The sequence below is a fragment of the Cydia splendana genome, chromosome 12 (genome assembly GCF_910591565.1).
Source record: "Cydia splendana chromosome 12, ilCydSple1.2, whole genome shotgun sequence".
Taxonomy (NCBI): Eukaryota; Metazoa; Arthropoda; class Insecta; order Lepidoptera; family Tortricidae; genus Cydia; species Cydia splendana.
Window position 1 is genome coordinate 19,575,274 of NC_085971.1, and position 23,402 is coordinate 19,598,675.

The following is a 23,402-nucleotide window of genomic DNA, read 5'->3' on the forward strand; positions in this document are numbered from 1 at the left end:
TTTACGTTAATGTGACATGTCGTTTGGCCGCTCTTTATGACTAGTAAATAGTGATTGCTTAAATATTTCATTATCTAATTATCAGTTCGAGTCAAGTAATACAAAGATAGAGAGAGTATTGGTCTGTGCATTGTTGTTGGAAGAAATAGTAAGCTGTAATTTGGCACTTTGTAAATTTATCAGGAAAGTGACACTTAGTATTTGTCAAGAGTCAAGGTCATCATAAATCATAAATGTGTCACAATGAATTTTGTATTTTTGTAATGTCTTAGACAGACACCTATTGTGAATAGAGTTAGACCAAGAAAAGTCTGCAGCGATTCATAATTTCATAGAAGTTTGATGTTTAAAATAACACTTGCACTGTGTGGGCTATCAAAATCGGTGCATACTTTTCTTGGTCTAACATTACTCTATTTAACTACTGAGGTGTGCCCATGACCCCTTAGCTTAGACTAGAGTTAGACCAAGATAAGTCTGCAACGATTTTGATGGGATGCACAGTGCAAATGTTATTTTAAACGTCTAACTTTTATGAAATTATGACATAAATAACACTTGCACTGTGTATGCTATCAAACTCGTTGCAGACATCTTTGTCTAACTCATGGATTTTATTTAAATAATAATAAAAAACTAAAGGTCAAATAAAATAATGACAATCATTCTAAACATATTACAGATTTTGTATTTTGTTCAATACTTGCAAAGACATGCTATTCTTATCAGGATTCCTAGTTACAGTTTTTTTTAACTTTGATTAAATATTAAAAAAAAGTTTTGTTTTTATCAGTTTTAACAGTTTCACTGAGGACAATTTGGTAATGAGTACCTTATAGAGTCTGTGCGGAAAGAGAAGAGTCGTAGAATGTATTGGACCCCATACTTTTCATGACTTCTCTTTCCACACAGACTCTAAATGTAAAACTTGTTTGTAACTTCATACAGAGCAACACACGAATGTTTTATGTATTTGTTATTAAGCAGAGATATAGATATCTGTTAGCTAAATTATAGGTTTTAGGGTTCCATACCAAAAAGCTACAAAAAGAACCCTTATGCTCTTACCTGTGACTCTGTATGTCATTTTTAGGGTTCCATACCCAAAGGGTAAAAACGGGACCCTATTACTAAGACTCGCCTCCACTGTCCATCTCTCTGTCTAAAATGATAATGTTATAATAAAACCTTCTTAGAACCTTTGATAAATACTGATGGCTATAATGAAAATGCTGTATAACATAATCGGATCAACATAGGTATTGACACTTGTGATAGTTATGAATATGGGGGCTTAGAACATTTAATAACCAAAGTCGCCTCTAAGAGCTTACCCCTCTGCCGAAAACCTTGCACAAATGACAGACAAGCAGGGCCGTCTTAAACTATGCTGGGGCCCTTGACCACATAAGAATTTGGGGTCCTTTTCGAAAGTAAAGAAAGCGAATTAAACTAACACTTTTCTACTATGATCTTCTATTTATTATGGATAATCAAATACTTACTGTCGTTACTGTCTGTCCTTCGGGGCCCCCTGAAGATGGGGGCCCTGAGCACGGGCCCCGTGTGCCCTTATGGTAAAGACGGTATTGCAGACAAGGCGTCTCCAGTTACTAAATACTCTTAAGGGTGTAGGTGTAAATATTCGTCTCTCGTACAGTACTAGTTTCACGCGGGGACAATTTGGGGACGTACCTACATGGCAACATTCGCAACCCTAGGCTAACCTTAAGAATATTCTATAGGTAGTATAATGTAATACATATTTATACTAGTTACGAACAGCACATAAATAAGAATTATTTAAATTGAATCATGCGGTTAAATGTATATACAATTACAGGGTATGATTAAACTTCTTGTTAAGTGAATTACGTTAGAATAAAACCATGTTATTAACGTTAGCGCTAATCGGGTCGTAACATTGAAAATATTAAAATAAAATACTGTTTACCTCCCTACCATTTTGCATTAATAATTTTACTTAGCATCAAATTAAAAAACCTTCTTTTTACCCGACTAAGGGAAGGGTTATGATTTTAGTAGTCTCTACTGTGTGACGGAACCTCTACCCATATCTACCTTTATTTGTTTACTATTCTAAACGCTTACAAAAACGCCTACGGAGCCGTTAAATCTCTTTCCATGAACATTCTAGAATTTAACATTTTAAGGACACATTGCATTAATCCAGAATTTTAACAAAACAAGCCACACAAAACAAGTTTGCCGCATAAAGCAATTAAGTTACCACTTACATGCAAGAAATCGGCAAAACTGTTGGAAGCTGGTTGTACCACTTGTACCGAAAACACTGCAACTGACCTTAAATGTACCTTATCTCCGAGCAGTAAGGTTCACAGATGGTTAATCCTTGATGGTATCGAAATTGACTGAAATATTACCTTATTTCAATGCAGTAAAGTTCAAAAATGGTCACTGACGGACGGACCCTTATAAAGAAATGGCATCAAATTTAATGTATCTCAGTTTACGAGTTTACTACCGGGATCAATGACCGATATCACGTTCCAAACAAAAATGGAGATCGGGAATTGATTTCGATTTGATGAGATTGTGTGATAAGAGGTAGAAACCTTAAGAATAGTATTGTTAATAGTTACCAAGCGAAGTAATAGAAAAGGAATCGATATGCTAGTGTCACAGAATAAATAATAGTACTAGGTACAGAAGACTCACTCTCTAACAAAACGCGTCTGTTACGATCAGGACAGATATGGCCGCTATATAGGTGGCGACAGCGCCACGTGCGGCTTATGGCTAGCCACCAAAATTGGTGTGGAACGGATGTACTTGTAGCTACCTGTTGCAAAGCGACGAATCGCGGAGTGAGCCACGCCTGTTAGTGTTAAAATTGACATACGGTTTACGGGTAAAACATAATTCGAAAACAAGTTTTTTTTTTTAGATTCCTACACATTTATTCTTCTTGTTTCTTCGGTCACGTCTCGAGACGAAAAAATGACTCCATAGAGCGTCTAGTGGTGCAGGGTAGAGCAAACGGAACAAGACGGCGGCCACCTATGCGATAGACAGACCAAATTAAAGGTTTCGTCATATAGGCGCGTTTTCTGAGCGAGGCGTGAGCGTTTTGTATGTAAAAGCGGCGCGCCCCGCTCACGCGCCGCCTGCAAAACGCGCCTGTGTGACGGAGCCTTTAATCACGAGTGTCTACAGCCAGCATAACATATTGAGGAAGATAATAATATGAAGGAAAATGTTCTACATAGCGTGTTAATTAACAATTGCACCTTACATAAGCGTAATTCTATAGGAAACGACTAAGCTGCTCATATTGTTACATAACATTGTTGTTATGTAGACTGTTTCATTAATAAGTCTGGAAACGTAGATAATTTCTTAAGATAACACCTTGGCTTGCGATGAATCTGACGTCCAATTTTCTATCCGGGGATCGCGGGTTCAATTCAAATCTTGGCTCGTACTAATAAGTTTTTAGGAACTTATGTACATAATATGATTTGATATTTAGAGCTTTTCAGTGAAGGAAAACATCTTGTGGAAACCTGCATACATTGGAGAAATTCAAAGGTGTATGTGAAGTCTCCAACCCACATCGGACCAGAATGGGGATATAACCCTAGCTCTCACGCGCATTTACTTTTCATTGCTATGTCTGTTTGTATGTTCGCGATAAACTCAAAAACTATTGAACGGATTTTCATGTGGTTTTCAGGTTGCATTCCCTGATATGAATTGATAGGTATCAATAGTGATTCTTGGGGAAGGTTTAGGTGTATAATTTGTTAACCCGTGCGAAGCCGGGGCGGGTCGCTAGTTACATTATATCACAATACAAACAGCTTCATGCAACCTATAACCAGTCGCGTGAACGCAGTAAAACGGTAGACCGACAAGTCAAACAGTTAGTTTAAAGTATTTTTGCACCGTGCACCGCTCTGCGCCCTGTAGAAAGCGCAGTGAAAGTCGCCCGGCCGGATCGGCGTATGTCCTGTGATACCGATTGGAAAGCCCGAAAACGTGTATCTGCAGTGGTACGGCGAGTCGTACAGAAATATAGTCTGGCCAAAGAGAATAGAGTGTATGGAGGCGGGTTATCATTATGTAGCCACTGTCAATTTACTGCCATCTTTCGACAGAAGATTAAACCTGTTAGAACGCCATTTGACTTTGATCATTATTCTTTCACTGATATGTGTTGTTAAATATTGAAATTAACGCCATCTACTCGACTGTAGGCCAAAGGTTATGGCGCCCTCGCTCGAAAAGATTGCACCATACGTAGATATCTGCTTTTAAATATTTAAAATCTAATTGGAATAAAATATAAACACAATAACAAAAGTTATAAACTATTAAGTATACACTAAATAAATTAAGTGGCATAGAAAATTTGGAATCATCAGCCTATTTATGACGTGGTTGTCCTCGCAGTGATCGCTAATTATTTAAATAAGCCTTGTGTTCTCGTGTTTATGTCAAAAAGACATTCAAATTCTTACACGGATTAGGTCACGTGTTAGTAAACAAAAACGTTTATGATAAAGATCCTTAATGGAAACAACTTTTAGTAACAAGTTTCTAAAATATGCAAAACAGAATTTGTTTTACCTGTATCCTCCCAGAGGCCTATAAAAGTCTCCTGTTCCATTGTAATTTGAATCTTTTCTATGGCAAGTTAAAATTGCATTTGTCTCGGCAAGTTTTGATGTCTGGGCGGAAAGAGGATAAAACTGCTGGAATTTAATACCTTCGTTTAATTCCGTCTCAGTTTAATTTTAAGAATTTTAATATAAAAGAAACAAAACTTTAATAGGGCCTTTAAAAGATTCTCCTTTTCTGGGATTTTAGGCCCTTGAACATAAACAGTCGTATTTCCTTAATAAAGCTAATTAAATTAATACCTTGTTTTTTGGCAAAGCGAAACCAGAAACCGGTTTCAAGATAAATTATGGTGTAAATTACAAGAATCCCAGGCCGATTGTTTTTATTCGCTTCATAAGCTAATTTATGGTTGTACTTAATTTAAGGGCTTAAATAAACTCATTTTAAACAAGTTTTAAGACTGCGTTTCCATCAGAGACGTGCGAGGATGCGTAGGATGTGCTTAGAAAACTCCTACTTTCTCTCACTCTCTTGTTAATTCCTATCCTGGAAATCCACCCATAAGATTCGAAGGCATTGTTATTTTCAATGTTTGTATATTTAGCAAAACATGATACGAATTTTCAACAGTTAAAGAAGCATTTAAATAAAAATTAACTCCTCCAGGTTTTGTTGCCGTATTCTTGACGCCATAAACAATAAATTGTGTTTTTTTTTGAAATGGAAACCTGGAGAACTCACCGAAATTGGAACTTAAACGTTTACAGCGCTATCTGTTTTTAGCTTTGGGCATTTATTCCCATTTGGATACTCGTAGACTAGACGCTATCTGTCGCTCTAACCTCTAGCCGTCCAAATGCCTATAAAAAGTATGTTTCATTGTAATTTGAATCTTATTTTTGACAAGTCAAAATTGCATTTGTCTTGGCAAGTTTTGTTGTCTGGGCAGAAAGAAGCTAAACCACTTACCAACTCTCTATTATTAGCCAATATATTAATCCTATTACCACAAACCTGTCCTAATTATTAGATTAACGGTACGGCCAGCAAACAAGGCTGTTCCATTATCCTCCTAACCTCTTGTTAGTTGCTATTGTGATTGTGTCGCTGACCGTATCTGGCGTGTTTCTTTCAATAGAGTCAATTGACACGTTTATGTAAGTATGCTGTTTACCTTCACCGTTTTATTGTTTGGTTTTTGTCTATGCGAAAACGTTCAAGACTTGTTGATGGTGAAGGTGTTTACAATAAAGGCCTGTGCACACCGGCTTGCGTGTGCGTGACGTGCACGTGCGCGTGCGCTAAAATGTTGGAGCCGCACACGCACACGTCACGCAAGCGGTGTGCCGTCTCTCATAAGAATCTGTATACTACAACGCCGCACGCACACGTACACGTCACGCACACGCAGCCGGTGTGCACAGGCCTTAAAGCTTGCAGTAAGGGACAATGACAACAGTTTACTTTCTTAAAGTTGCTTACAACTAATATTGTACAAATTGTAAATTTGCCCTAAACCCGTAGGCGTAAAGTAACCCATTTTGCCGTAATAAAATTGAAGTTAAGTATTTTTACTATCCCAATAAGTAAAATGTACCTAAATAACAAAAAATATAGTTAGGTGACAACAGACGGCTGTCATCGCTAAAAAGCGATCGCTTCCAGGCAACCTTTGGATAACAAGTAATGACCTCACTTGACGAATTTACAAGTTATAAACGCCTGTAGATAGGTACTTGTAGAACCGGCACAGACAACCAGTATTTTGTACCATGAGTTGATTTTGTTTTGACAACAAACCATAGAAGCGGAGCGTGAATCTTGCGACCTAAACGCGTAAGCGCCACGAATTTTTACGGCGCTTACGACGTTTTGGCCGCGTGGTACAGGTTGGGATTGCGACAATTTCATCTCTATAGTAATAATAACTCAATGGTCGCAATAGAGTAATTAAAAGGGAACTAATAAAATAACATGTAAGTGTGACATCAACTTAGTTTATGTTATCTTCATAATGGATTAGTTCACGCTAGACATGACATTTATGTTATTGCGGATTCCGGATGTGGTTTTATTTTATTTAAATGTGCATGTGTCTCATCGTGTTTCGATACAGATCTTTTTTGTATGTGTTATTTCTTCACCTCCTCGCAAAATTCGGCAGACATTTTGTACGCGAATACGACATACAAAAGGCTCCTCCAGTTATTGTAAGAGGCTTTACTATCATTAATCACAGCATAATTTACTGAGACCCAGACGCAGCTTTTTAGTCAACAAAAAATCAAAGAGCTGGCGCAAGATAGGGAAATCTGGAAGATACTCCACCGACAAGAGAATGATGATCGATGATCTGCTGAAATTAATAGCGATAGAACTCATCGATATTCGGTGAAGCTTCGCTTTTGGGTGAAGGAAAACATCGTGAGGAAACCGGGCTAATCCCAATAAGGCCTAGTTTCCCCTCTGGGTTGGAAGGTCAGATGGCATTCGCTTTCGTAAAAACTAGTGCCTTGGCCAAATCATGGGATTCGTTGTCAAGCGCCGGGATAACGCGACGAAGGAGAACTCATCGACATATCCTTTTATAGTTTAATATGGCAACGAACCGCGTTGAACCAGATCATCTATTTATACTCCTAGCTTCTAGTGCTCTCGTCTAAGGGGTCAGACTACTTATGAGCTCCACTTGTATCGGTCTATTTTCTATTATTGTACATGGTAACAAGAAGAATCGGAACTATAGCGGTTCTCGAACACAAACGAGTGAGCTTATAAATATGTGTGTATATAAAACAGTGTATGTTTTACATAATAGGGATGTTTCCTGTGTTTGAAATATATTATTTAACTCCATGCACGAAATAAAGCATCCGAAAAATATTACAAAAACCTAGACCACAGTTATTGTCAGACTAGAAATCGTTATTTAATAAATCCAAAAAATCTATAAAGAGTAGGTAAGTTGACCGTGACGTCATTGTTCTATTTTTGATAATAATAATTTAATAATATTATAGATTCCATAGTGGCTAATCGTTTAGACAGTTCGAAAAATGAAACTGATTTGACTAGTCAGTCAACTACCCTATTAGGCACTAAAACAATCAATCGTGTGATCCTTTTATGAAACTCACTTCGTTCGTTTCATAAACCTACACTCGTATTTTGATATATGCCTTATTAACGCATAGTCAAATCAAAACACATGACGCATAATCAACCACGTTACTTTTGATGCTGACTGTACGAGTAGATACTTTTGCCGCGTTGTTCTATCTTCTATCTCCTACTTTTCATGCTCTGAGGCTACTTTAATCTTGGCGAGAGAAGATAATTTTGCTTTAATTTTAATAGTTTAAGAAAACTCTCCATCTATTCGTAGAGAACCCGTTAGCAATGCAATGAAACTCGCCTGGGAATGTATGCACCCACGTAATGCATAAGCAAGCAGCTCTCCAATGCTAAGAGCACTCGTTCATTCTACTTTACACTTAACTTACTAGATTTATTCTTTCTAGGTTTCTACACCACACCCATACTGTATAAATAGGGAGTATTACTGCAATGTTCTGCCGCTAGAGTGCAGCACTAATTTGTTTAGTAAACCATAGAGTAACTTATACATAATACCTTAAACAGTTTTTTGACAAGTCTTCACTATGACATTGATGCATCAAGGCGGTTCGTTTACAGGTGGCCTACCGCGAAACGCGTAAATCGAAATTTCTTTATTTGCCTCTCTATCGATCGAATAGGCAAGAGTGATAGAGAGGCAGAAACCGAACTTTCGATTGTCGTGTTTTAACGGTAGACCATGTGATTGACCTAGGGCCCGTTTATCAAAAGCTTGTAACTTGTAGTACAAGTGGAAGTCCCTTTCTAACATAAGCTGTCAAAAAGTGACATCCGCTTATTTTACAAGTTACAAGCTTTTGATAAACGGGCCACTAGTGACGCCCTATACGCAGAGTTTTGCGCAGTGTTGCCAGATCTCCTGATTTTCCAGGATATCTCCTGATTTCGGGGTGTATCTCCTGATCTCCTGATTTTTCCGAAAAATCTCCTGGATTTTAGAAGTTCACAACCATTTAATATTATCACATAAATTTAACGCCAGGGTTCTTCAAGCCAGTGTAGGGCGGCCATAAATTCAATCGTAGGTAGTGTGTAAGTGTAACATCAACCTTTGCCACAGTTTCAGAACGAAACGAAATTACAGATTATGAGCGATATTACCGATAAAATTGAGTACGGACGCAAGAATACCAATTTGTGACGCCAGTATTTTCGTTTTGGGGCATTTATTCAATTTAAGGGGCTCTAATAGCATAATAAATCTAAAATTGGAAATTGCCACCAATTTCATTTCTGATCAAATCGGTCGATTTGATCACCTCTGTCTGGAGTAGTCTGGACACGCCTTAATATATGAATGAAAATTATTTTTATGACATAAATTTTTGTCTCCTGATTTTATTTCAAATCTCCTGATTTTTAGGACATGTATCTTCTGGATTTTTCAGATTGGATCTGGCAACACTGGTTTTGCGTAATATTCCCTATTCTGTATAGTAGTGTAGTGTATTTGGCTGCTTAGATTTTTTTTTGGTTTCATAAAATTTACATAGCATTACAGCGGACTAATACACTGTGAAATTTATAATAGACAGTACTTAATTTATTGAAGTGAGGAACCTGAAGTAGGATTTAATTTATTCTACAACTTTGTATGTTCCTGGATAAAGTACCACCTACGGTCGCGTTCACAAACATCTTAACAAGCCAACAATGCCAACATTCCAAAAATATGTAGGTATATTTACACAACCTTATTGTCAGTGCGTTACAGGTGTGTAAATATATTTTTGTATCGTTGACAACGTTTTGATGATGTTTTAGGACATTTACTATTTTATTTGATCATAGTTCGAAGCCTTAATGCACAGAAATTATAAATTTGTTATTTTTGATCAAAATAAATTAATTGAATTGACGACCTGAAAAACGCCTAAAGCTACAAAAAAATAAACTAAACAGGTTCGTATAAAAAACAAGTTTTTATTGCACTTCCTCGAGTCGCGACTTTGGACGATGCACGTGTACTTAACCTTGGACGTTTTTGGACTAGTCATAAACAACTATGTATATGTCCAGCAATTGTTAAGCACACGATAATAGTGATGGGCCATCGCGGATACACCTTATAGTCCAAGTCCAATAGTCCATTGTTCATAACACGGAAATCGGCGCGCGGCGGCCTACCGCGAACATCGAAATTTGGTTATAAAGCCGTAGTCCGGGAATAAGTAATTTATCGAACGATATTAGTCTAATATTATTAGTGTTTTGCCATGGCAACCCATACGATTGGACAGTTCGTTTACTAATACATATTATTAGTTTAATATCGTTCGAGAAATGGGCCCCTGGGGACCACGAACTGTCAAATCGTATGGGTTGCCATGATAACACACTAATAATATTAGACTAATATCGTTCAAGAAATGGCCCCCTGGCATGACTACGCACTATCACACGCGGCAGCGTGTCAAGCCAAGTTCAAAAGAAGAGAACTGGCGACGCAGTGGCCGTGTGTTGTTATATTACACGAACCATTTGGAGCCATTACACTGGTAAAAATTTACGAGAATTACGTAAAATGTCATATTTTTCCGTAAATTTCCCAGATTTTTCGGGAATTTTACAGGATTATGTAATTTTTTTGCATGTAAAATTACATAATTTAATTTAAAATTACATAATTTTTAACAGTGTATACATATCGTCGTTCCTTTGTATACACTACTTTACCTTTGTCTTTGCACATAACAGCTACCATTTAAATACCTCTGTTGTTGTGAAATCGATATTGTTCAGTTTAGTTCATCGATCTTTGTACTGACTTCCTTGAATGAACATTGTTCTCTTTGTCTGTTGCAGGTGCGGAAGGGAGATAGACAAATCAGCTTTTCCTCATAATGGTATGTTACAAGCAATAATTCCTTTATTAGTACTGTTTGAATAAGTTATTGTTATAATATTACACGCGTCGGTATATTCATTTTATGCACACAAAGACCTTAATGGTTTGTGAGCAACGCTAATAATGGCTACAATCCATAAGGTTATTATATAAAAAAAAAAGTAAAAAACAATGGCTACCCTTATGGCAACTGCAAGTGTCATATTTTGCTTCAAATAGGCACTAGACTTTTTAGTTAGGTAGTGTCTTCCAAGGGCTGAAATTATCGTACTTTTGCGTACGATAATGCTCTTTTGGAACGTACATCGTACCGGAGCCCAAATTAACGTACATGTACGACAATTTTCGTACGGCTGGCAACACTGGCTAAAGCCCCAAAAACTGACCAGAGGCCCATTTCTCGAACGATATTACTCTAATATTATTAGTCCACGAAATGTCAATTCGTATGGGTGCCATGACAACACACTAATAATATTAGACTAATATCGTTCGAGAAATGGGGCCCAGTATATTCGCCTAATAACCAGTGAACTAATAACACTCCAACCTGGAACATCTATCGTAAACGAAGCTAATTTATTCCACCCATACAGCCCTGTTTGTTGTCAAAACAAGCTCCGTATTCTTAAATACCCGGTATCTTAATACATTCATTATATGGGGCATTATCTATGAAAAGGGACCTTATTGTCGATGGCGCTTACGCCGCACCGCGTCGCGCGGCATTGTATTTATATCGGAACATCGTTAATAATGGCGTAAGCGCCATCGAGAATAAGGTCCCTTTTCATAGATAACGTCACATATGTTCAATCGAGAACGGCTCTATATACTCGAGTTTCAATAACATATATGTATGTCGTTCTTACTATGTGATCACGTGGATTTAAACTAAATCATCATTATGAAAATGAGATGGGTCATTTATCTAAAATTGGCGGAACTCTCTAGATCGGCGGTCGGCAACCTGCGGCCCGCGGGCCGCATGCGGCTCGTGAAACTGTCACTTGCGGCCTGCGAGCTTCTCTGGGGGGTCATCCATTAATTACGTCACACGTTTAGGGGGAGGGAGGGGTCAAGAAAATGTGACATATTGTGACATGGGGGAGGGGGGAGACACAAACTTTGTGACGTCACTTTAACTTCATCAGTAACCGAATTTTTTTTTTAAATTATTTTATTCGCTGTTCATTTAAATAACAAGTTTTTAAAATGATAATCGTTTTTATTCTTTTAATTTTCTTTCCTAAGCAGTTTTGGGTTATAAAATTACTAATATTTATATCGTCAAAAATATTTTGATAAAATATTAATAATACTTAGGGACTTACTTAATTCGATTTGGCGATTTCGTAGAAAAAATGTGACGTCACACTAGGGGGGAGGGGTTTGCCAAATGTGACCAAATGTGACCAAATGTGACAAGGGGGGGGGGGGGATAAAAAAACCTAGAAATTCGTGTGACGTAATTAATGGATGACCCCTGGCTATGTAATATTGAGAAACGACAATGTCTGATAAAGTCATAAATATTAACAAAGTGCGGCCCGCGTTAACTTACTCATCGTTAAGTACGCTACTAAAACTACGCAAAAAAAGGTTGCCGACCGCTGCTCTAGATAATTAAAAAAATAATGGAATAGCAATTAAAGTAATTATTCGAAACTTGTATGGTTCATATTGATTTGTGTTTAAACGGGTGTTGTATACCGGTTTGAAATCTAATCGCAACTGGTTTTATTTTGGCGAGCCCCGACAGCAAAGCATTTGAATATTTAACTAAACATTTGTATGGTTTCGTATTGGAAGAGACCTTACAATATTTTATGTTTACATCATTATATTATAACCTTTGGATTTGGATACCAAAAACGCTTAGTCGTCATGAGTAGTCGTAGTGTTATGGCGGACGCTGTCAGTGAAAATTTTCCTTTTAAACTATGAAATGAAATAGTATTACTTTTTATGTTTTCTGTCAGAACTAAAGTAACTAAACATTATCATGTATTTTTAAAGACTTCTTCTTCCTGCTAGACTAGGGGCCTATTTCCCGAACGGTATTAGTCTAATATTATTAGTGTGTTGCCATGACAACCCATACGATTTGACAGTTTGTGGACTAATATTATTAGTCTAATACCGTTCGAGAAATGGGCCCCTGTTCCCATTTACTTGGGGTCGGCCTTCCTTGTCCTCAATTTCCATCTAGTGCGGTCTTGCGCTACGTCTTTATTTAAATGAGCTTCTTTTAGGTCTTTTTCAACCGTCGTCCACCAGGTGGTAGGTGGGCTCGTCTGTCCGAGTCCAAGATCATGTGTTTTTAAAGACTTAACCCCCTTATTCATAAACGTTTACTAAAGTTGACAAGCCGATAATAATCGTTTGTCCCTTTCCATCATACCGATACGTCGGAAAGGGACAAACGATTATTATCGGCTTGTCAACTTTTATGAATAAGAGGGTAAATGTATATGAAAGACGCTAAGCATGGACGGGATGTGGGTAAAGGTTAGGACCGATGGTTCTATTTTATGAACTAACGTGAACTAACGATGAACTAACGATATAGATATGCCATTTGCGGGCACTCGATATGGGGCGGTCAACTTCACGAACATTACTATTTTTACTATGAATACCTACATTATAGGTAATATATTAGGTAGGTAGGTGCTTTGTCCCCATTATATAGGTATGCTAAAAAATGTACCTTGTGTACATGGAAATAGCTAAAATGGGATCGCTATACCGACCTCGCTGTGCATCGATGCATAAATAAATAAATATTTTGGGACATTCTTAGACAATTCGACCTATCATCACAGTACGTTCAATATGGCTTGTGTTGTGGATACTAGACGACGAAATATATCTTATATCAGTTTATTATATCTCAAAATAAAAGCCACTAATGCGTTTTTCAAAGCAATCTTTTCCAACCAGTCAGACATTATGCGATGCGTTATTTTATTTATACTATGGAGTGATAGTTTGTTCATAATACATAATACGCGTATCGAGCCGGTGAAAGTTATTATTGATGCCACTTTCAATTTTACTTCCACCCGGTTGTGTAACGTGTGACAAAGTGTTCGTTATTATGATGGAGTGTGCTCACGATCAAATGTGGTCGCATCAACTGGTATAGTTTCTCAAATGACAGCGTTTTACACAAAAATAAAACGCTAATTAAATAACTTACCATATTCGGAACCTAATAATAATATTGAGAATGGCAACACTGCGTAGTCGGTCGTATTGTCCTTTTCTAGCATATACGTCCTTCTCTCTCCCACACTCCCACCACTCAGGCAGGTTGCTTTGACAGTTAAACAAGGCAAATTTTCAAGTCATTGTCTCAAAATTATTCATATTTACACCAGGCAGGATTAAAACTTTAGGTTCCGAATATGGTAAGTTATTTAATTAGCGTTTTATTTTTGTGTAAAACGCTGTCATTAAACAACTGTACCGATATTCGGAACCTAATAATAATATTGAGACGTGTTTGTTATCGCCTGGTGGTGGGAAGACGCCAAGCCAATGTGATTATACGTGTAGTTATTATGTATATGTAATATTATTATATTACGAGTGTTTAATTAATTATGTAGTACACCCTTTATTTTAACACTTGTGAGGAGAGAGGTATTTAGTAAAGCATACATTTTGATATAAAATTATATTATGATACTAACTTTACATTTTATATATGTACTTAATGTAGGTACTTATAAATTTTCAAAGAGGATAAGTGAGTCACCACAAGGGTGCTATACTTAATTATATGTATGTGAAACTAGGTAAAAGAAGATGAGATTTTAAGTCAGTCTACTCTTCAAGGAGCATACAACATCTGTGATAAGGAGTGATGTAATTAAAATATGAAGAGATAAGAATTATTTATAAAGTACTCGAGTAGTTTTTATTTATAACTCCCAATTATTAACAAATTTGATAATAATTATCTAGTAAAGTAAGCAGTTGCAGGAATATAACAAAAGGACAAGACCTTTCTTTTCAAGGAATATAACAAAAGGATTAGACAACTATACGTTCTTCGTGCTATTCTTCGCCGACATCGTCACCTCCCTCTCTGTGCCAAAGTATTAAGTAAGCGAAGTAAGCAAACCTCTTGTCCGGTGGTTCCCCAGCGGACAGTATTTGCTAACCACCAATACATATCAATGAGTGCCCGTCTTTATAATAAAATTAATAAACAATTAAATATTTATCCTCTAAACTCCTATAGCTGCAGAACAAAACTAAGTGCCTTTTTACAAACACTATCATATCAGGAAACTGAAAATCTCTTATCGTGCTTGAAATAAATACCCATAAATAACTCTTGCTCTCCACCTTAAAAATATCATGCTACTTATAATTACAAACTGCATTACCTACACTCTCTCTAACTTCACACCTCCCCATACACACTTCATACACACCTACACATACTATACACATGAACCCGCGCATGCACTGACTTACTCACAATTACAGACATACACTTATCTTGTATTAGTTGGCTTATTTTCTTTTTCTTTTTTTTTTTTGTATATTACTGTTTTTTTTTTTTGTCATTTGCTTTGTTACCATATTGAGAGCTCACACCTAGAAGAGGAGGAATCACTGACTCCCGAGTCACAGGCTTGGACCTAGTTCGGGAGGCAGAGGCTCAACCCCACTACCTAAATGTGTTACAAACCTGATACATCTGTTTTATAATGTTAATACATTTTATAATGTAAAAAACAATGTAATGTTTAAGGTTTAAAAGCAATAAAGATTTTTATTATTTTTATTATTATTATTTCTTATTTCCAAAATCTCTCGGGATTAAGTAGACGAATATTGTACATATTCGTTATATCACTATCACTACCCACAAAGTTAGTATTGGGTACCTACTTACTAAAATGTCATAGGGAATTACTGAATTCCTTTCATGACTGTGAGCCAATGTGTGCTATATACTTGGTTATAGCTATAAAATGCATTTAATCCTTTGTACGCTTTACTAACGCGAACGCGAGCTAATGTACCTAAACAAACCTTACTTAAAATTGTGAAGGTTACTTTGAGAGCTTAAGCCATAACATAACACTCATGTTGGCACGACTAGTAATGATAATGACGCTTTTTGGTGCTCTTGGCGTTCAAATGGTTAATATAGAAATGCCACAGAACCTTATCAATGATATTTGTATAGGTGCAGGCTCATTCTGATTATATTCATGTTTAGCTATCATCAAGTGACCTAAATTGTACTCATTAATTTCTATATATGCAGTAAGTTTACCTTATCTGGTGCCTACTAGTAGACATAAGCTTGATTGGTTCTGAACGCTTAAGTGGCTTAATTTATGTAAAGCATTTATAGACATTGCATAGTTCTGAATATTCAGTTTCCTCTTTCCAGTGTGTAAATTATTAAGAATAAGGTACTTAATTCGAAACCTTAGCTCATCGCATGTGTTTTAACCAAAATGCAGATTTGTGTGTTTATTTAGTGATTTTACATTATTTGCAATAACTGTGCGGAACCATGGGGTCCCCGACCTTTTGCCGGGCACCCGTGGGCCCAAAGCCAACAGTGCAGAGGCCCTTTAAGAGGGACCTATTTCATCCACTGCTAGAGTCAACACTTTGTCGAATTTATTTGATATTTATGTATACTTATCCTCCTTATGAACTAAGGATAACTGTAACTTTTTGATATCAAATATACGCAGAATTGTCAATTATTTTATATTCTGAAATTATAATATTACTTTATTTGGGCCAGTGTGCTTTTGTATACTATATCTCTGGCCTACGATATAGGCTAGTCTATTAACATCCCGCCTCCTGGAAGGCAGTATACAGACTTCTTAGATATATATTCACGGTAGCGCTAAGTGTGTGGACCTAGTTTTCCGACACTTGACTGCATGAGATTATTGTGAACATTTTTTCAGGTCTCGAGCAAGAAGGGTACCTAGATAGGTTGAGGTCCTTAAATTGTGGATTTGGTAGGAGCAAGACACAGACGGGGTGTAAATTAATTAATCCACCATGTTTCAAGAGATTTTTGTTCATTGATGTCTTCAGGTTACACTGTACAGACAGACTAACACTTTGGCAGAGTTTTGCTAACATATAATAAATGACTGCATTTGTTTGGGTGTACATGTTCCACGTCAAAGACATATTTATATATTTCAATCTATTTTTGAATAGTTCGCGTTTCAAAATAGCTTCGCCTTTTCGCAAGGCGTGCTCCTGTTTCCCTATTTTATTGTGCAAAGCGAACAGTATCACAATGTTATAATTATGTATAAATTGAGAACTAGAGGGTCATGCCCTAGACGTGACCGCCCAGAAGTTGTGCTAGAACCGTTCGTGCAAACCATTCAGTCACTGTTTTTAAAAACCTTTTTGTAGTGGGTACATTCCACGGTCTTAAATTTGTTAAACGTGTAGTATCAAACTATGACAAGTCATGATAAGTGAATTAAGTGATAACAGTATCTAGTCCGTGCATAGAAGCACTTGCCCTTGAGGTTAGGGCATGGGTAGTTTAAAATAAACTTAATCCGTGCATAGGAGCACTTACGATACAGGTGGTTTAAAACTTCCTGGGTCACAATACAGACACAAGGTGTAAAATACATAATTGATAAACGCCCATCAGGCCAGTTTTGTATATTTTATTTCAAACATGCTTGTGCAGCACCGCCAGCACATGATAATTTTCCTATACCATGGCAGTCAGGGATATAATAGTTAAATAGGCAGGTAACCTTGGTCATGTCGTGTACATAGGTAGGTACTCGTAAACATGTTAACTGAAAGTCTAGTGCTCTCGAGGCAAATATAATTTATGCAACTGTGAGCTGCTCTTACATTGAGATCATATGTATTTATTTCTAGTCTGCCTTAGCAGGCCTAGACTCCAAAGGTTTTTTAGATATTCATAGGGCCGTTAATCGGACCCTTTGTACACCTTGAGCAGGCTGTTTGTTTCACACCATGAGTAATATAATTTGAATTATATTGTAAACATAGCTTATTTCAGAATGGAACCGTAAGCACTATCGTGAGCTTACATAGTCTGATTAAATTAGAGTCCACAGATTGTCTGGACCTTGGTGGATTGACCACTCCTGATTCTAATTATCAATTTTCTGCCTGGGCTTATAATCGAAATTAGGTGACTAAATCTCTTAGTATTCTCTATGCCGCCCAAGTTATGAGGCTAAGCGTCTCCAGACCACAATTTTATATTAGGGTGCAAAGATTTTTTCATCTTTAAAATAAAAATGAGTCGAGATAGGCCTGGAATCTTAGGTTATTTTATACCTTATAATTTTAGAAATGTAATGTAAATGGAAAGCAGTTTTCACTTTTACCACAGTTAATTAGCCCAATTTTGGGATTAGCCAATAGGGTGTTTGGGACCCTTTTAGAATAGATTGGTAAACAAAAATGAAAACTAATAACAAAGCCTTGCCTATTTCGACTGATTTTGTTAGAACCCTTTTTATTTTCTCTAAAAGGAGATATTTACAAATTCATTTTTGTAATATTTTTCTGATTGTGGCTTACTTGCTCGCATGTGTTATGACCATATCATTTATATTTCTGTTAATATGTCTGACATGCCTTGCGCAGGCTTACATAGGTTATAATATTATCATCAATAACTTGACGTCAGTTTGTGAATGAATCAAAGATTCTTTGGCACACCTTACGCAGGTGGAGACATGGCAGCCTTGCGCAGCCTTAGATAGGTACATAATATATTGGTTTCATCACAAATAACTTGACGTTAGTTTGTGAACGAATAAAAGATTTTCTTAGGCACACCTTGCGCAGGTGGAACCATAACAGACGTAGGTTTAAGAATATCATTCAAATCGAATACCCTGAGTTTATGGGTAATATTCCCTTAGTTGCGGGTTCCTTGCTCGACAAGGTGAAAAGCTTTATGCAGGCTTTTACAGGCACTTTTAGAAAGTGTCATTCACGGTGACGCGCAGATTTGCCAAAACTAAACTTTAACTCTTCAGTTAACTAATATAATTTGACAATATGAACCAAACCATGCGTCTTCGTCAATGAAGCAATCTAAAGATTCCCGTATCGTTAATTCCAAGTGTACTATTTATGTAGGTAGGTAGGTAGGCTTAAGAATTGACCCTCTTGTATGTAGTTACTTGGTAGTTACGTAACGAATTAATAATCCAGTTATTCAAATCCAAAATAACACAAGCACATATAGCAACTACATGCAAGAGTTATTTTCCTTAACCTTTTAAGCTGTAAGTACCTGCTAAGTTATTTATTTAAGTAGGTACCTACATTTTAACCTACCTACATTTTAACAATTTTTTCAAAATTAAATATCTAGTTGGAGAGATATTAGTTGGTAGATCAAGAGTGAAATACTTCACGATTTCGCATGTCATTCTTGCGCAGAGCCATGCTAATCTCTCTCTATGTCTAGTCAGATTTAAGTTTATGTACTGCCGAAGTACTCACTTTCCACAAAAATAAATGCAATGTTTGCGATGTAGGTTTGTTCGTTACCTTGTGTCCCTCAGAGCGGAAATAGAAGCCCCGCGAAGGCGGGGCTTCGTCGACTCCTAAGCGGGTACACTTATTTATCAGCAATTTAATTCACAAAAAAATAGTTTTGTAATATTATATTAACCCGGAACGGGATAAAAAGACAAATTGCTGATAGATACTTGGGCAGATAAAACCTACACGTCTATAAACTTCTACCTCAATACATAGGTTCTACTTAACACGTATTAACTATCAGATCCTTTCGTATTCGAAAACACAAATCACTTGAAAACTGAAGGGTATGCCTCCACACATCACCATTTAAGTATTATAATTTCAACCGTTATTATACACCCACAAAGATTTAAACTAACAAGACTCGGAAGAGACTTAATGTAGGTATAAAATTAAATTCTAATGGTGACACGTGCACGCTTTACCAGCTCGATGTGTTTTCTAACATATGTGTTTTAGTATTTTCATTGGCATAGCCACGGTGCGCGCAGGCAGCCTTTGAAAACACTTGCACATCACTATTCCGGATCGTTTTTATTTGCTAGATAGTTTATCGGACAACTAAATTTATTTATTTATTTCGAACGGCAAAAACCGTTAGAAACTGTTTTTCAATATAGTCAGCTAAACTGGGGTACAAATTCAAAAACTCACCAGCAGTTTAGCTTCACGACCTTCCAGATGGAAAAACAGCAAGCCAATGACTTGAAAATTTGCCTTGTTTAACTGTCAAAGCAACCTGCCTGAGTGGTGGGAGTGTGGGAGAGAGAAGGACGTATATGCTAGAAAAGGACAATACGACCGACTACGCAGTGTTGCCATTCTCAATATTATTATTAGGTTCCGAATATCGGTACAGTTGTTTAATGGCTCCTTAAGCTAGTTGAGGGTAGATGAAAACATTACATGATCAAATAATGTAGGTTAAAGTTTGGTCGTTCAGTGACAGATCCGGGCGCTTTTGTATTTGGTTGGTTAACCAATAAATGTTATAATTATAACTACCCGAAAATGTACAAATTGTTTGTTTACTTTTATTTAAGGGCATATTCACTTTACTGTGTACCATTAACGCCCGGTTAGCAATCGTTACAAAACTGACGGTCAATGTCAAATCCCATACATTTTGTCAGGAATGTAACGGTTAGACGTTACTGAAACACGACTTAAGTCGCGCTTTAAAGTACAAGTTAAAATGAAAATGCCCTTAAATACCTAACGATACAGAGTAAATAGGTATATCATACTAATTAAGTATCTTTTGGAATTATGTATGGTTGGTTACTGGCATATTGTTGGTCGTGAACCAAAACCTCACCGAAAGCATATAATAAGTATTATGCGTACTATTGCGTACGCTTACAATAAGTATTATGCGTACTATAGTGTACGGTACGCATAATACTTATTGTATGCTTTCAAAAGCAACATAAACCAATAGCCCCGTATGACCTATTTTTATGCATGACAAACCAGAAAGACTGTAGCTGACAGAATCAGGGCGTTAAATAAAAACCTGTTTTGCACACGCGACCATTTTTACGTGTCAGATTCAGGACAAAAAACGGACACTGCTTATTAAACTTATCTGCGTTAAACATATGTCATTGTTTTGTGACATTAATCCCGGTAACGGCATTTATTTGTGTTTTTATCACAAACTAGCTACCCGCCCCGGCTTCGGCTTACACAAAACCTTAACAAATTATACACCAACTCCTTCCTCAAGAATCACTACATTGATAGGTGAAAACCGCATGAAAATCCGTTCAATAGTTTTTGAGTTTATTTATTTATTTATTTAAACTTTATTGCACAAAGTATATACAAAAATGTACAAATGGCGGACTTAATGCCAAATGGCATTCTCTACCAGTCAACCATAGGGCCAAACAGACATCTACAATTGGTGCAGAGAGAGAAATATACCTATTCAGTGAATATAAAAAAAGCAAACTATACATATAAACTACATAAATAAATAAAATATATATAAACTACTACATATTTATACAATACATACTATAAATATAATAATGATGGATATTATTCGAACTCTTGTTTTAGCAAATGCTTACGCAACAACCGCTTAAAAGAAAACTTACTTGGAGCTTGTCTAATATTTAGAGGGAGTGAATTCCAAAGACGACTAGCCTGGACGGCGAAAGAATTAGTCATAAAACCAGTACGGTGAGAAGGTATGGTCAGTTTGAGAACGCGGGAGGTACGCAGCTCACATCCTGGACGAGGAGTATCGAAGACGAATTTACTTTTGAGATATCCAGGAGCAGAAGGCTCAAACAGGATCGAAAATAGGATACAAAGGATCCGAAAGGACCTACGACGACGGATGGAGAGCCAGTTGAGCTGCCGGCGGTAAAAGGAGACATGATCGTATTTACGAAGTCCAAATATAAATCTAATACAGTTATTGAGTAGACGGTCTAGTTTATTGAGTGATTCCTGAGTGGCATTAGTAGTACACACATCCCCGTAATCAATTATTGGTAACACTAAGGACTGCACTAACATTTTTTTCGTGCTTACAGGCAGAAAGTTTTTAAATTTATATAGAGTTCTAAGTGTACCTGTGACCTTCCGACTTGTCTCCGAGAGCTGACCAGACCAGGAAAGGTTGGAATCTAAAACTAATCCGAGATTCTTAACCCGACTGCTCACCGGAATTACAGTATCCTCAAAAAGGATCGGAGCAACAGGTACTGTACTCAACCTAGACATTTGCCACTGGCTACCTAAAATTATGGCTTGGCATTTAGCTGGATTTACACAAATGCCAAAGCTAGCAGACCACTCGGCGATGTAATCCAAGTCAGCATTTATTGATGAGATAGCCGTGTTTATATCTTCCACGTCAACTTGCGCGTACAGCTGAAGATCGTCTGCGTACAAATGGTAAGAGCATCGAATCTTGGCGGTAATAAGATTAATAAAAATTGAAAAGAGAAAAGGAGAGAGAATACCGCCTTGAGGTACTCCAGTACTCAGTTCAGACCAATCAGATAACGAGCGGCTGGCACGGACTGCCTGGGCTCTATCGGAAAGATATGAAAAGAACCACTTTGTGGGTTATCGCGAAAATACATATACACAAACAGACAGAGGTTGCTAAAATGGCATATCCCAATTCCAATTCACTGCTGCGCTATAGGCGCATCTGACCTTCGATCACATATGGTCGTTAGGAATAATGGGGTCAATATTAGTAGTCTTCTTGGGAACTTAGTTCAGAGCCGGTAACCGCTATCAAATTTTAGTATGCTGTTGGGCAGACAATGGCGCAGGCCATGTACTTCAGCGTAATGACGTCATCAAAATGGCTCTCGCCTCGTTGTACCGCATGTCACACCCAAACTATGCATTGCACATACATGTGTGGGGTATCAAATGAAAGGCGTTAAATATATTACTTCATATTTAATTACACAAACGGGTCTACCGCGATATAATTTCATTGTTTTTACCTTTAATTCCGACGTTTCAGCTGAGTTGCACCAGCTGTGGTCACGGAAAGACTGACGTCCCAACAAATTATATCGCGGTAGACCCGTTTGTGTAATTAAATATGTGTACAAAACGCGAGAGTTTAAAGTGTTATATATATATTACTTCATTTCGCTGGCCCAATATTACAGGGTTCTTGTTACATTTTCAAGATAGTTGAAATTCGACTTAAAATGTCGCTATGAAAATGTTCAAATTTCAGTTCGATAAAAGTGAAACATTGAACCCTGTAATATTGGGCCAGTGATTTGACGACCGGTCTGATCGGTAGTGCCCTGCCTGTGAAGCCGATGGTCCTAGGGTCAAATCCCGGTAAGGGCATTTATTTGTGTGATGAGTACAGATATTTGTTCCCGAGTCATGGATTATATGTATTTAAGTATTTGTATATTACATATATCGTTGTCTGGGTACCCACAATACAAGCCTTCTTGAGCTTACCGTGGGACTTAAGTGAATTTGTGTAAGAATATCACTATAATATTTATTTATTTATTATTTATTATTCGCGTGTAAGGCATATGACTATATATCAAGGATAGACGAATAGACAATACACAACATAGCAACTTAGGTGCTAAAATGTAGGATTTTTTTTACATTGAGGCATCCAAAATATGTTTGAAAGCAATGTTTTGCCAAATTAGCATTTTTATTCCGAGTTGGCAACACTGGCCGGCTATAGGAATGCAGCAGGTATGCGACAAACGTG

The 23,402-nt window shown here is 37.1% G+C and overlaps 1 protein-coding gene, 1 long non-coding RNA gene and 1 other non-coding gene across 3 annotated transcripts in view; 2 read left to right on the plus strand and 1 right to left on the minus strand.

Annotated features, from left to right (window-relative positions):
- LOC134795738 (uncharacterized) overlaps nucleotides 1-23,402 on the plus strand; it is a 319,587-nt gene that overhangs the window by 155,450 nt on the left and 140,735 nt on the right. The window lies entirely within an intron of this gene.
- Nucleotides 1-23,402, plus strand: part of LOC134795663 (E3 ubiquitin-protein ligase RNF144A) — a 164,646-nt gene that overhangs the window by 509 nt on the left and 140,735 nt on the right. The window contains exon 2 of the mRNA XM_063767578.1: nucleotides 10,552-10,592. The gene's annotated coding sequence lies outside the window, so the exon portion shown is untranslated. The remainder of the gene's footprint in view (nucleotides 1-10,551; nucleotides 10,593-23,402) is intronic.
- Nucleotides 19,016-19,119, minus strand: LOC134795915 (U6 spliceosomal RNA). The gene has a single exon (XR_010144880.1). It is a non-coding gene; the product is annotated as a U6 spliceosomal RNA (small nuclear RNA).